Source organism: Malus sylvestris, chromosome 9, assembly GCF_916048215.2.
Source record: "Malus sylvestris chromosome 9, drMalSylv7.2, whole genome shotgun sequence".
Lineage (NCBI taxonomy): Eukaryota > Viridiplantae > Streptophyta > Magnoliopsida > Rosales > Rosaceae > Malus > Malus sylvestris.
This window is the reverse complement of record NC_062268.1, coordinates 22,645,846-22,662,480: the sequence shown is the minus strand read 5'-3', so window position 1 is coordinate 22,662,480 and position 16,635 is coordinate 22,645,846. Positions and strand designations below refer to the sequence as shown.

The following is a 16,635-nucleotide window of genomic DNA, read 5'->3' as shown; positions in this document are numbered from 1 at the left end:
TCTGATTACCCTAGGGTTTTGGATGCCTATATATACTCATTATAACCCCTAGATCAGATATCATCTCCCATACACAATCATTCACGCCAGAAATCTGCCCTTGGTTTCTGCCGCACCTTTCCATCACCAAAGTCCCAAAATTCTGCCCAAAATCATCCCTAGCCGTACCCCCATCAACCCTAAACCTTTCCATACCATTCCCTATCCATTCTACACCACAAATAACCCCAAAAACCTGTTCTAAAGTTCTCTGCCGCAGCAAGGAGAAAGGAGAATTCGTTGGATGCGCTTGCTGCCAAGTTGGAGCGTTCTAGGTGTTTTCTTTCTTTGGATTTTAATTTCTAAATTTATGTATCTTTGCTTTACGAGTATGAGGAACTAAACCCCCCCTTGGCTAGGGGGGGGGATTCGAAACCATGTTTATGCTTGCTATATGATTTGATTACTTCTAATTGCGTTTCATAAGTTGTGATTTCAATTTGCTTATCTATGTGAATTAAAACTTATTCTTGTATGTTGATTGAGGGTCGACACTTAGTTTGCATGCATGAATTTGATGCTAGGATATAAGGGAATTTCACCTAATCGTTATGAACTTATATTCACAAGTAGTAAAGGTTGTTGATCACAATCGTGTTAAGTAAATTCTTGGCATAAGTTTCATGCAATTCATAGTTACGAGTGCCTCGTCAATGCTTATGGTTTTCATAGAACTTAATGTTTCTTGCTTGTATCTCTATTATGCAATCATGTAGGGGACTTGTGGGGAATGCTTTGGGTTGTCGTATGCAATCATCCAATTCAATAACGTTAGGAAAATCTGAAGGTTAATTTAAGCGGACCTAATTAACTTGGGGTGTTGAGAATTCATGGGTTATTGAAAAGTGTTGATGTTTTGTTCCTTCCTCATACTAAAATATGTTTAGTATAATGGCATAAGCAAGGGTGTCGAATCCACAGGGACTAATTGGACCTTTACAATTACTTGTTTTGCAAGAACTATAAGAAATGAGTAGAACTAACCAACTTAGACAGATTTGTTGTTGTAACTTGAAAACACACAAGAATGAAATGAATACAAGTAAATGAATCAACAAGTAATAAAATAGGATAACACCAATGTAGATGAAGCTAGGGATTCGGTTTCACCATAGCTAAACCAATTCCATGCTTGTTAAGTCAGTTTATGCTCAGCAATCTACCTAATTCTTGAGTTTGTTTCACTTAGATTTGATCAACTATATGATGTGTAGATTTGATCAAATGTTCCTAATCATGAACCTAATTGTGATGTGCAACTTTGGTTCCTAATTAAGAATGTGTCATGCATAAGAAACTTTCATAAAACCAAAGGAAACACTCGGCAGGATGTTTGCAAAACATCTCCTTCAATCATTCCCATATCTACCAAGATTATGCATGATGTGTGCTTTTAATATTGGCTATACAACTTGTGGTTAATTCAAATGGTGATCAAGCATTAAAATCAACATACAAAGTCACAATTAAATCAGATAATGAAACAAGAATTAAATGGATCAATTGAGCATTCTGAATTAACTACATGGCAATCTTGCTAGGCTACATCGAATCCCTAGAAAGAGATTAGTTACACTTCATGTTTACAGAATGTTTGACATAAAAATATACAACATGAGTGAACATAGAATTAAGGAGAAGGAACCCTTGAAGCAAAACTGATGTTGAAATCCCTTAAGAGTTGCCTTCCGTGTTGGTTCTCCAAGTGTGTTGTAAATGAAGTGGATCGGCTATGATTGAATGGTTTTCTGTAAAATGGGAGAGAAAATGGACAGAAAAATGGAGCAGCTATGTGTGTGAATGATCGAAAACTGAATCCCCAAAATAAGTGCTTTTTGCATAGTTTTATTAGGAGGGGAATGTGGCTGCCAACATAAAGAATGGAGCTGGAAAATGCATATGTGAGCTGGAATCGGTGGATTTCTGGGATGGTGGATGCACGGCACAAAGATAATATGCATGTGTGTGGTTTATTTAATTGAAGATGCATGTGCAATGTCTGCAACTAGGGAGTGGACAACCTGGAATTGGTTGTACCAAGCTGGAACAAGGGCTGACAAAGCACGGCATGGTGTGTGATGTTGGTGTAGAAGTGGCTGAATGGTTTAATTAATGGGAGTGGATGTTTTTGGTGCAAAAGGGAGCTGGAAAGGTAAAGGAATGCACGGCCAGGTTGTGAACATGCATGTGAATGCATGTTTTGGTGTTAGAACCACATAATCAGACTTCAATGTTTTTGCCTTGTTTAGAATCACCCAATATGGTCGAATTTCACCACTTAACACTTCCACATCCTTTCCTGAAATTCCAGCAGCCAAATGTTTCCTAGATTCTTCATTTGGACTTCAAATTAACTCCCTAGAATCCTCTCCACGTTTGGAATAATGCTCAGCTATCAAAAGGAATATTTTTACTTCATTTACCTTCCCATTGATCCAAATACACACTTGGCTGCACACTAACACCAAATAATGTAAAATGCAACTAGTTTAATCCAAAAACATCACAAAGATGCCAAATAAGGAAGATATAAATGCATGCAAAATGAGACTTATCAAATACCCCCAAACCTGGTTTTTGCTAGTCCTCGAGCAAACTTGAAACTAAAACACACAAAACACTATCATCTAACTAAACCACTTTCGCTGGCCAAACGATTGCACTGAGCATGTGCAACAAGCCTTTAAACCCCTAGGTGTCCCTAGTTGGAGGAGTTGTGTCTCCTAAGGGTTTACAGTGATGACACCCATAAACATCTACAAAATCTGCAAACAATTTGGCTAATACAGGCTTTAAACAAACTAATAAGAACCAATGAAGATTTTGTCATACATTCAAACCCAAAAGCTTGCTACTCCAAAGGGTCGTATCAATTGTAATGTATAAAGATATTTCTCCATGCATTACAACTTCAAGGCCACCATACCCAATTGCTTAAGATAGAATTCGCCTCAACTCTACTCCTCACAGTTTCCACTCAAGTTCTCACTCAGATCCTAAGGTTTAGTCTCTGCACTAACATATATGAGTGAAATTATGTAAATGGAATCAAAATTCTCACATATGAAATCTGAAATGGAAGCACAATTTATGAGTAGATCTCATGAAATGAATCAAATGCTAAGAATTTAGACAACTCACACACTTACCATCACCCATGAATACATCCTCAACGATCAGTTAGGTCTTTCTCAAGAAGATATAAATGCAAGGCTTAGGTTGTAGGTTACGAAAGAAGTGATATGAAATACTAGAGCTTGGGGCATACCAAAGTGTCCTTGAGGATCATGCTCTTCACTAGCATTTGTCTTCTTTCTTCTTTGTTTTTGGCGTCCAGGTCCTATGCATTATAATGAGGAGATTTGGAACTTGTATCCACTTTGACTCTCTTTTTCTTTTCTTTTTTTATTTATTTACATCTTCAACATAGGTGCCCTCGGTACACGCCACAATCTTGCTCTAAAGCTCAATTTACCTTTAGTATTCATCACCTTGGTATTCCCCAAACTATAAGGTATGGCTTGTAATGGGGTAAAATGGATAGAGTATGATGTGGGTAATGAAAGAATTAGGCTAAAGTGTTTGGCTGCAACAAGGGTGAATGGAGCACACAAAGGGAGAGGATTTAAGCCTTTTAGTAGTTAAAACATGCATAGCCTAACATCGTCTCATTGAGTTCATTCATGAATGATACTAAACACATGGTATCTACAAAAGAGAGTAATTCTTAGTATCCAATCAAAATAAGAGTAATGAGATCATTTCAAGTGAAATTGAAAGAAAAGGATAAGAGTAGAAACACTTTAAACCCTCTCAAAGAAGCAATTAGGCTCAAAATAACTCACTAGGGTAGTCTCCACTATTCTTCTTCCATAATTTGAGTATGGTACCTCCATGATCATAATTTCAAGAGTTACAGCTTTATACATGACAACAAGATGCAACACTTTTTCATAGCAACCCAATCGTTTGTTTTCAAACATAGCCTTCATATACATTCGTATTAGTAAGCAAAAACACTCTTAACCAAAACTAACACCTAAAACAAACACAAAAACAAACTTTCCATCCCACACCCCCAAACCTAACCTAAGCATTGTCCTCGATGCTTAAAATTGTATGCAATGCAAGTAGGCAAAGAATATGGAATGGAAACAATATAAACACAAAATAAGGAAAGAACACAAACCACACTAGGTTGCCTCCTAGCAAGCGCTTGATTTAATGTCTAGGCAAGACATGGTAGCTTGTTTACGGCGTTGTAAACTCGAGAAAATCTACAATTTGATAAACTTGCTCTTCCTCCACTTGTTCCAAATATAGTTTCAATCGCTGCCCATTGACTTTAAACGAGGTGCCATTCTTCATGTTCTCTATCTCCACAGCTCCGTGAGGAAATGTTTGCAGCACTTTGAATGGTCCCACCCACCTAGATTTCAATTTTCCTGGAAAAAGTCTCAAACGTGAGTCATACAAGAGTACTTTCATACCTTGGTGAAACTCCTTCCGTAGGATGGCCTTGTCATGATAGAGCTTAGTCCGTTCCTTGTAGATTTTGGCATTCTCATATGCCTCATTTCTGAGCTCTTCCAACTCATTAAGTTGGAGCTTCCTTGCTATTCCAGTATCTTTGTAATCAAAGTTGAACTTCTTGATGGCCCAATATGCACGGTGTTCAAGTTCCATTGGCAAATGACAAGCTTTCCCAAACACAAGGCGATAAGGACTCATGCCAATGGGGGTCTTGTATGCTGTTCTATATGCCCATAGTGCATCATTCAACCTCAATGACCAATCCCTCCTCGTAGGGCTCACGGTCTTCATCAAAATGTTCTTGATCTCCCTATTGCTAATCTCCACTTGTCCCGAGGTTTGAGGATGGTACGGGGTTGCCACTTTGTGGTTGATGTTGTATTTCTTCATCAAGGATTCAAAGGGTTTGTTGCAGAAATGGCTGCCACCATCACTAATAATAGCTCTTGGGGTTCCAAACCTACAAAAAATCACATCTTTAAGAAAATTCAAAACAACCTTATGATCATTAGTTCTTGTAGCAATGGCTTCAACCCATTTGGATACATAGTCTACTGCCACTAATATGTATAAATGGCCAAAAGAGGAGGGAAATGGTCCCATGAAATCGATTCCCCAAACATCAAAGGGCTCCACTACCAAAATGTTGTTCAATGGCATCTCATTTCTTCGGCTAATGTTCCCCATTTTCTGGCACCTATCACATTTAGAACAAAAATCAAAAGCATCTTTGAATAAAGTAGGCCAAAAAAAAACCAGATTGTAAAACCTTTAGAGATGTCTTTTTGGCACCAAAATGTCCTCCACATGCCAATGTATGGCTGAATGTTAGAATGCTTTGTTGCTCACTCTCTGGAACACATCTCCTAATGATTTGGTCAGGGCAATATTTAAACAAATATGGTTCATCCCAAACGTAGTGCTTTACCATGGCAAGGAACTTCTTTCTTTCCTGAAAAGAAATTTCATTTCTCATTACACCACAAGCAAGATAATTAACAAAATCAGCATACCATGGTTCATTTTCTTGAACAACAAGGAGTTGTTCATCTGGAAATGATTCATTTAGAGGCAAAGGTTGTCCAACTCCATGGTTCTCATTAAGCCGTGACAAATGGTCAGCCACAACATTATCACTTCCCTTTTTATCTAGATCCCACAAGGTATGACCGAAACTTCTCTAAGGCAAAAACAATAGCAAGCAACTCCTTTTCAGTTGTGGAATAGTTAAGTTGAGCATCATTTAGAGTCCGGCTTGCATAGTAGATCACGTGTGGGAGCTTGTTCACCCTTTGCCCTAAAACTGCACCAATAGCATAGTCAGAGGCATCACACATTAATTCAAAAGGTAAAGACCAATCTGGTGCCATAATAATAGGAGTCGAGGTTAATTCTTGTTTCAAAGTATTGAATGCATCCATACAAGCTGTATCAAAATGAAATGCAACATCTTTAGCTAACAGATTGCATAATGGACGAGTGATCATTGAAAAGTTCTTAATGAAACGTCGATAAAAGCCCGCATGTCCCAAAAAACTTCTTACTCCCTTCACGGTTGTGGGAGCTACCATATTGGTGATGATGTCAATTTTGGCTTTGTCCACCTCCATTCCTTTGCTAGAGATTACATGTCCCAACACAATTCCTTGTTTCACCATAAATTGGCACTTTTCCCAATTGAGAACCAAATTTGTTTCCTGACATCTTTGAAGTACTAAAGAGAGATGGTTAAGACATTCATCAAAAGAGGAACCAAACACTGAAAAATCATCCATAAATACCTCAATGAATCTTTCTACCATGTCAGAAAAGATTGCCAACATGCATCTTTGGAATGTTGCTGGAGCATTGCAAAGTCCAAAAGGCATTCTCCTATATGCGAATGTGCCAAAGGGGCAAGTAAATGTAGTTTTCTCTTGATCCTCTGGAGCAATTGCAATTTGATTGTAACCTGAGTAACCATCAAGAAAACAATAGTGTGAGTAACCTGCCAATCTCTCAAGCATTTGATCTATAAAAGGCATAGGAAAGTAATCTTTTCTAGTGCTAGAATTCAACTTCCTGTAGTCGGTGCAAACACGCCAACTAGCCGTGGGCTTTGTGGGCACAAGCTCTTTGTTTTCATTCTTCATCACTGTGATTCCCACCTTCTTGGGTACCACCTGAATAGCACTCACCCATTTGCTATCAGAAATGGGATATATGATTCCCACATCTAACAACTTCAACACTTCATTCCTCACAACTTCTTTCATGTGTGGATTGAGCCTTCTTTGTGGTTCACGGGTTGACTTTGATCCATCCTCCAAAAGAATCCTATGCATGCACATAGTAGGGCTTATTCCCTTGATATCTGCAATAGACCACCCAATAGCTGATTTGGACTCTTTTAACACTCTCATTAGTTTATCTTCTTCATTTGGATTGAGGTCAGAAGATATGATAACTGGAAGAGTTTCAAATTCAGCTAGATATGCATATTTAAGATGTGGTGGAAGTGGTTTAAGTTCAAGTTTTGGTGCCTTAACAATGGAAGGTATTAGATGTGACCTAGATGGTTCTAAATGCTCTACAAGAGGTGAAACATTCAAAGGATATGGTGCCAACGCTTCCAAGGTAGCTACCACTTCCATGAGTGTGTCTTCTTCATCAAACTCATCTTGAGATTGACTCAAAACAGTTTGTAATGGTTCATTAGATTGTGCCTGCAAGAACTTAGAGAAAATAAGCGAATCAAGCACATCAATGGAATAGCACTCAAGAGATGAAGAAGGATGAGAAAGAGACTCAAACACTTTGAATTGAACGGTCTCTCCTAGCACTGTCATAGTGAGGAGTCCATTTTGCACATCAATGATGGTCTTGGCCGTGGCCATAAATGGTCTCCCAAGCAAGATAGGCAACTCTCGGTCATGTATAGGTGCTTCTTCCATGTCCAACACTACAAAATCTGCAGGCAAGATTAGTTTATCAACTTGGACTAGAATATCTTCCACTATACCTCTTGGATATTTCACGGATCTGTCTGCAAGTTGTAATGAGATGGTGGTAGCTTTCAAATCCCCCAAACCTAGTTGAAGGTACACGGAATAAGGCATTAAGTTGATGCTAGCACCCAAATCAAGCATCGCCTTCTCTACTTTCTTGTCCCCTATGGTGATGTTGATAGAGAAACTTCCTGGATCTTTGAGCTTTGGTGGAAGTTTTCTTTGCAAAACGGCACTCACATTCTCGGACACCACCACCTTCTCATTTGGTCCATACTTCCTTTTGTAGCTGTTTAACTCCTTGAAGAACTTCCCATACGCCGGCATGTTCCTAATGACATCAAGCAAAGGCAAGTTAACATTCACTTTGCTTAACATATCAAAAATTTCCTTGAATGACTTATCCTGCTTGCTCTTGGCAAGTCTTCCAGGGAATGGTATTGGTGGAGTGTATGGTTTCTCGGCCTTGTGAAGATTTGGTGCTTCAAATGAGGAAGTAGCATGGCTTGGTTCCTCATTTAGTTTCTCATTTTCTCCTTGAGTAACCCCTGCATTCACCTGATCAGATTCATTAGTAACTTCATTGCCAACTCTATTATCAATAACCTTACCACTTCTAAGTGTAGTGATTGCTTTGGCTTGTTCTTGGTTCCTTTGGAGTATCACGGGTTGGCTTGGAAATTTTCCAACTTCTCTTTGGTTCAAGGCATCTGCAATCTGCCCCAATTGTGTCTCCATTTTGGTTAGAGCCGCTGAATGTTGTTGGAGAGTGCTATTTGTGGCATGTTGGAATTGCAAGGTATTTTGGGCTAACAACTTAACTGTATCCTCAAGAGTAGTGGCAGGTTTTGGTTGGAAATTTTGGAATTGATTGTTGTTTTTCCATGAAAGGTTGGGATGATCTCTCCAACTTGAATTATATGTATTGGAGTACACATCATTCCTTGGCCTTTGATTGTAAGAATTCATGAGGTTCACTTGCTCTTGAACATAGTCGGGGTAAGCCTCCCTAGATGGACATTGATGAGTAAGATGGTTTGGTATGTTGCAAATGGCACACACTTCATTTGCTTTTGGCACCATGTTGAGCACGGATTCAAGCTTCCTTTCTAGGTTAGCTACCTGCAAAGAAAGATCATGATTAGAGCTTGTTTCATAGACTCCAACTTTCTTACCCCTTAAATCTTTGTGTTGGGCATTAGACCCCAACATCTCATAAATGTTGTATGACTCTTGGGCATTCTTTTTCTTCAAGGCTCCACCTGCTGCATTATCAACAGTTGATTGACATGTTTGGGTTAGTCCATCATAGAAAAGTTGCATTTGTAAGTGAAAAGGTAACCCATGGTGCGGACATTGCAGCAAAAGGCCTTTAAAGCGCTCCCAACACTCATTGAAAGGTTCTCCATCATCTTGTTTGAAGTTGAAGATTTGTCCCCTTAATGTGGCTGTCTTTTGAGTGGAAAAGAACTTCTCCAAGAACTTCTTAGCTACGGCATCCCATGTGGTAAGGGAACCTGGTGTTAGAGTCATCAACCAACTCTTGGCCCTATCTTTCAAGGTGTAAGTGATGCGAAATAGATTAAGCACACAAATTAAACCCTCTTTTTGTCAAATTGTAGCAAAGATGTAAGTAGGGATCGTTCTAGACCGGGGATTAGGAGGGATTGCTAAACGCTTGGAAACTGACTTAAACACTCAAAAACAAAGTTAAAAACACTAAACTAGACTCAAAGAATGCAAAACTAAAAGTTAAAACACTTAAACAAACCTAAAACTTAAAACAGCAACTAGAAGGCTCAAAACTGCCTAAAAACCACTTTCTGGGCAGTTTTGAGCACCTACACTAATTTGGACGAAATTTGATGAAAACTTGAATCAAAATACTTAGAAACACAAATCAAAACACTTTCTAACTAATCTAAGACTTCAAATAAAAGGGGGATTTGTTTTGGACGAAAATTTAACACAAAACAGAAACTTGAAACTAAACAGATTGTAAAAACGATTTTGGTGAAATAGATGGATAAAAGGCTAGTTAGGAGGTTCTTCTCCACACATGTCACACTTGCAAACAAAACGATTTTCAGTTGTTCTTCCGATAAACTATGAATACTCAATGCCCCAAGTTAACCGTGAATTGCACTAATTAACCCTCAGTTTTTCCAGAATTTATCAAGTTGGATGATTGCATACGACAACTCAAAACATTCCCTACAAGTTCCCTACATGAATTGCATAATAGAGATACAAGCAAGAATCATTACGTTCTATGAAAAACATAAGCATTGACGAAGCATTTGTTACTATGAATTGCATGAAACTTATGCTAAGAATTCATTCAACGCGATCGTTTTCAAGCGATCTTCACTACTTGTGATTATAAGATTATAACTATTAGGTGAAACTCCCTCATAATCTAGCATCATATTCATGCATGAAAACTAAGCGTGCACTCTCAATCAACATACATAAATAAGTATCAATCAAATAGATGAACGAATTGAATCCACAACTTATGAAATAACAACTGAATGTAATCGAATCAAATTGCAAGCATGTACATGGTTTCGAATCACCCCCCAACTAAGGGGGTTTAGTTCCTCATACTCACAACACAAAGTTTATTGAATTGAAACATCGAAGACATAAGAAAGATTACACCTAAAATGCCAAAGAAGTCCACTTTGAATTCTGCACAGAAAGCTCCTCTTTCTTCTTCTCCTTGTTGCGGCAGAGTTGGTTTAGGGGGTTTTTGGATGGGTTTGGATGACTTTGGATGAGGGAGAATGGTGGAAAACTATCTAGGATAGGTGTAGGGCACGGGTAGGAAGGTTTGGGGTCAGAGAATATGGATTTGGGTGTAGGTTGGGCTCGGCAAAGGTGAGGGACAGGTTCTGGCGTGAATGGAGTTTCTGGATGTGTTTTTGGTTTTTTAGAAGGGAGTTAGGATGGTAGGGTGGTGCGGCAAGGTGTGGGAAAGAGTTATGGAGGTGTGGAATGGTGTCTAAAGGAGGAGGATGGTGGCTGGAATGGACTAAAGGCTGCGGCAAGAGATGGTTTTGGTGATGGTGGCTGCGGCAAGGTGGGGAAAGGGATATGGTTTTCTGATTTTTATGGAGAGGGAAGAAGATGTGCGGCTAGGTTGTAAGGGTGGTATATATAGGCACTTAGAAACCCTAAAGAAATCAGATTTTTAACAATGGGCTAGGGTTAGGTGCGGCTTGGGTTTAGGAGAAATGGACTAGGGTTTAACATGGCAGATTTTAGATGATTAGGCCCTAGGGTTCGGCATGGGCTGAAGGTCCACAAGGAAATTTGGGTTTAGGTCATCTAAAAGCCCAACGCCAAGAATAGAAACTCTCGAAAATGGAAACCTCCAAGAATAGAAACTTCCAACTTTTAGAAACTTTGGTTGCCAATTCCGATTTAGGAAAGATCGACCCAAAATGGAAACTTTTACGCTTAGCTTTCCTACTTCAAGTAGGAAACCTCAAATCTTCAATTCTTCAATTCCATCCCAACCTTGCGTTCCAAGCATGTCCTTTTCAATTCAAGCTCACTTTTTGCTCCAAAAGCTCCCAATTGCATCATTTCATGTAATACGTCCGCTAAACCTGAAAACACAAGAAAGTAGCTTAAAAGACTACTTTAACAAAGAAAACATAACAAAAGTGCATAAGAACTAGCTAACTAAGGCGCATAAATATGCTCCTATCAGTAAGGAAACACTCTCAACCTCAAATTTGCTTCACTTACTCCCTGCAAAGGTAAACCACTCACAACATTGTAAAACTCTTTAATATGAGCTAAAGGGTCTTCATTAGGTAAACCATAAAAAGAGGGAAACATATGGAAATGTGAAGATTTAAGATCATAATTTCTAGCTTCTGTGGGCAGCAAGATGCATGAAGGTGAATTTGGTATGATTGGTTGAGCAAAGTCCTCCAAAGCTCGAAGCTCATCTTGGTTGCCCGCCATCTCTTCCTCTCTTTCCCAATTAAAGTGCTCAGATCCTTTACTTGTTGAACTAGATGAATTCTCTTCCTCCTCTTCACGGATAATGGAGGAACTTGATCGCACAAAGTTGTCCAAAGTGTGGCCCTTTAATCGTTCAATTCTTTGGCCTAACTCAACAAGTCTATTTGACATATACTACCTGAAACAAAATAACACAAGTTCGAATGAAAATCAAGAATCTACGTACAATGAAAAGAACAAAGTTTAAATAGCAAACAAGCAATTACAAGGGACTGAAATCAGTCCCCGGCAACGGCGCCATTTTTGTTGATGTGTTGTTCCTTCCTCATACTAAAATATGTTTAGTATAATGGCATAAGCAAGGGTGTCGAATCCACAGGGACTAATTGGACCTTTACAATTACTTGTTTTGCAAGAACTATAAGAAATGAGTAGAACTAACCAACTTAGACAGATTTGTTGTTGTAACTTGAAAACACACAAGAATGAAATGAATACAAGTAAATGAATCAACAAGTAATAAAATAGGATAACACCAATGTAGATGAAGCTAGGGATTCGGTTTCACCATAGCTAAACCAATTCCATGCTTGTTAAGTCAGTTTATGCTCAGCAATCTACCTAATTCTTGAGTTTGTTTCACTTAGATTTGATCAACTATATGATGTGTAGATTTGATCAAATGTTCCTAATCATGAACCTAATTGTGATGTGCAACTTTGGTTCCTAATTAAGAATGTGTCATGCATAAGAAACTTTCATAAAACCAAAGGAAACACTCGGCAGGATGTTTGCAAAACATCTCCTTCAATCATTCCCATATCTACCAAGATTATGCATGATGTGTGCTTTTAATATTGGCTATACAACTTGTGGTTAATTCAAATGGTGATCAAGCATTAAAATCAACATACAAAGTCACAATTAAATCAGATAATGAAACAAGAATTAAATGGATCAATTGAGCATTCTGAATTAACTACATGGCAATCTTGCTAGGCTACATCGAATCCCTAGAAAGAGATTAGTTACACTTCATGTTTACAGAATGTTTGACATAAAAATATACAACATGAGTGAACATAGAATTAAGGAGAAGGAACCCTTGAAGCAAAACTGATGTTGAAATCCCTTAAGAGTTGCCTTCCGTGTTGGTTCTCCAAGTGTGTTGTAAATGAAGTGGATCGGCTATGATTGAATGGTTTTCTGTAAAATGGGAGAGAAAATGGACAGAAAAATGGAGCAGCTATGTGTGTGAATGATCGAAAACTGAATCCCCAAAATAAGTGCTTTTTGCATAGTTTTATTAGGAGGGGAATGTGGCTGCCAACATAAAGAATGGAGCTGGAAAATGCATATGTGAGCTGGAATCGGTGGATTTCTGGGATGGTGGATGCACGGCACAAAGATAATATGCATGTGTGTGGTTTATTTAATTGAAGATGCATGTGCAATGTCTGCAACTAGGGAGTGGACAACCTGGAATTGGTTGTACCAAGCTGGAACAAGGGCTGACAAAGCACGGCATGGTGTGTGATGTTGGTGTAGAAGTGGCTGAATGGTTTAATTAATGGGAGTGGATGTTTTTGGTGCAAAAGGAAGCTGGAAAGGTAAAGGAATGCACGGCCAGGTTGTGAACATGCATGTGAATGCATGTTTTGGTGTTAGAACCACATAATCAGACTTCAATGTTTTTGCCTTGTTTAGAATCACCCAATATGGTCGAATTTCACCACTTAACACTTCCACATCCTTTCCTGAAATTCCAGCAGCCAAATGTTTCCTAGATTCTTCATTTGGACTTCAAATTAACTCCCTAGAATCCTCTCCACGTTTGGAATAATGCTCAGCTATCAAAAGGAATATTTTTACTTCATTTACCTTCCCATTGATCCAAATACACACTTGGCTGCACACTAACACCAAATAATGTAAAATGCAACTAGTTTAATCCAAAAACATCACAAAGATGCCAAATAAGGAAGATATAAATGCATGCAAAATGAGACTTATCAAAAAGCAATTGGAAATCGTTTTGAATGCAAGTATAACATGTTTGGAGATGAACCCCTTAGCTAGCTTTCTATCCATTCAATTCAATCAAATTCGTTTTAAAATCTGTTTTGATTTACAAGTTTATGTTTTGTTTTCAATTTCGTAAAAACCAAATCCCCCTTTGTTTTCAAGTGTCAAATTAGTTAGAGAGTGTGTTAGTTTGTGTTTTTAAGTGTTTTGAGTCAAGTTAAAACCTATTTTCGTCAAAATCTTGTTTAGAGTTCAAAACTGCCCAGAAAGTGGTTTTAAGGCAGTTTTGAGTGTTTTTGTGTTATTTTGAGTCTTTTGGTTTGTTTTGGTGTTTTAAGTTATAGTTTTACATTCTTTGAGTCTAGTTAGTGTTTTAAACTTTGTTTTTACGTTTTTGTGTCAGTTTTCAAGTGATTTAGCAATCCCTCCTAATCCCCGGCCTAGAACGATCCCTACTTACATACTTACTACAATTGATAAAAAGAGGGTTAATTTGAGTGCTAGTTAATATCATATCATTCACCAAGAAAGAAGCTAAACCTACTTCTCACCACTTCATTATTTGTTTAAGTTAACCCCATTGAGCCTTGTTAGCCTACGTTCTTTGTTAACCCACGTTATCCTCACCTAGCCTAGATTAGGACCATCCATACCCTTGTTCTTAAAGCATAGTAAAGCATGATTCAAATTGAATTCCTTGTGATTATGTATGGCAGAAAATAAGTGTGGGGGAAGTGTTTCTCATGTAAGTAGTGTGCCATAGGCACGGGTGGAAAGAAAAAAAAAAAAACAAAAAAAAAAAAAGTTGAATTTGACCCTAAGAGTTGTTTAAATCTTTCCCTTACGTCTAAAAGTTGATTTCTGCAATCTAAGTGAATTCTAAGTTCAAGTTCATTATTTTATTTGCTATTGCTTTAAGAACGTTTGTTTTCCCTTACCTTCATTTGTTAGCCAACACCCCAAGCTCGTAACAACCTTTGACTTCATCTTGAGTGTCATGCGTTTAAATATGTGGAGTTTGAAATTGATATGAGCATATGGTGTCACTGGTTCTCGCATCTAAGTAGTAGCATTCCATTCATGAGATCATATCTAAACATGCTCCAGAAATCGCTTTGTTTGTAATACATATATGTGAGCGTTCGTTTTCATGTTTATGCGCCTTAGTTAGCTAGTTCTTATGCATTTTCGTTATGTTTTCTTCGTTAAAGTAGTCTTTTGAGCTACTTTCATGTGTTTTCAGGTTCAAAGGGGCATAATACATAAAAGATGGCGAAATAGAGCATTTTAGAGCAAAAGTGAGCTTGGATTGAAAAGTACATGCTTGGAGCATAAGGAATGGACGAGTTTGAAGGTCAAGGGAGCTTAAGAAATGAAGAAATGAAAGTGAAGAACAAAGAATTCAGAATTAGAAACCAAAGTTTCTAAAGTTGGAAGTTTCTATTCTCGGAGGGTTCCATTTGTGAGAGTTTCTATTCTTGGCTTTGGGCTTTTAGATGACCCATCCTTACCTCTTGGACAAGGCCGCACCTTCCTAGCCCAATTCATCTTGGATCCTCACTTAATGCCGCACCTAAACCCTAGCCCATTGCATATTTCTGACTTCTAAGCCTTTGCCGCACCTAGGGTTCTAGAATCTTTGATTGCCTTGCCTTGCAAGGCATTCTAGAAGGCTCATATTAAACCCTAGCAAACCAGCCGCACCCTAGGCCTCATTCCCATTAAAAATCTGATTGTTTAACCTAATTTATGATGGATTTGGGCTTCTAAAAAACCCTAACCTGATTTACTAGGGTTTTTGGGTGCCTATATATACTTGTTAAACTTTTGGCCGAAGTACCACCCCCCATATCATTCATTCACGCCAAAAACCCTAGTTCTCTCCTTGCCGCAACCTTCCACCCCCAAACTCCCATATTTCTGCCACAATTCACCCTTGCCGTGCCTTCCCACCACCATCACCAGCTTGTGCAGCCACCATTGGAGGAGGAAGAAGTAGTGCCGTGCAGTCCAAAGGAGGGAGAAGCCTTGCACATGCAATCTGCCATTAGTGGAGTGTTTGGAGTTCTTTCTTTCTTTGTTTCTATTTTCATGTTTAATTTAACTTGCTTTTCAATTATGTTAAACATGTGGAACTAATTTCTTTTTAGTTAGAGGCGAATTTGAAGCCATGATCATATGTTTTATATGACTTGATTTTTCCAATTATGATTTCATAAATCGTGAATGTGGTTTACTTATCTACTTGATGATAACTTGTTTATGTATGTGGGTTGAGGGTCGACACTTAATTTGCATGCCTAAACTTGATGCTAGAGTATAAGGGAATTTCACCTAATCGTTATTAACTTATATTCATAAGTAGTAAAAGTCGCTAGTCACGATTGCGTTAAGTAAATCCTAGGCAAGAGTAACATGCGTATCCCATAGTTATGAATGCCTCGTCAATGCTTATGATTTCCATTGAACTTAATGATCTTTGATATGTGTCTCTATCATGCGTATTCCATAGTTAGGGTCCTTGATAAGAATAATTTGGTTGTAATGCGTATTCCATTCAATTCAATGAATCTAGGGAAATCGGAGAATTAATTGGTGCAATCTAGTTAATTTGGGGCATTGTCATTCATGGTTTGTTGAAAGAGTAATTGGAGATCGAGTTGTATGCATATGTTCATGTGCGGATAAGGAACCCTCTAACTAGTTTCTCATCATTCTATTTCATCACAATCTGTTTTGCTTTAAGTTTGTTTTCAAAGTTTAAGTTTTAAAGTTTTAAGTTCGTCAAAATCAATCCCCCATTTATTTTAAAGTGTTAGATTAGTTAGAAATCTATTTAGTTGTGTTTTTAAGTGTCTTGAGTCAAGTTTTAGTCCAATTTCGTCCAAATTAATGTTAGGTACTCAAAACTGCCCAGAAAGTGGTTTTAAGGCAGTTTTGAGTCTTTTGGTTGATTTAAGTGTTTTAAACTCTAGTTTTGCATTAATTGAGTCTAGTTTAGTGTTCTACATTATGTTTTTATGTTCTTGAGTCAGTTTCACATTGATTAGCATCCCTAGTTAATCCCCGG

General features: G+C 38.1%; 1 pseudogene; it reads left to right on the top strand.

The window, feature by feature from the left end:
* Positions 1 to 8,898: 8,898 nt before the first annotated feature.
* Positions 8,899 to 9,009, top strand: LOC126584025 (small nucleolar RNA R71; annotated as a pseudogene).
* The last annotated feature ends 7,626 nt before the right edge of the window (positions 9,010 to 16,635 follow it).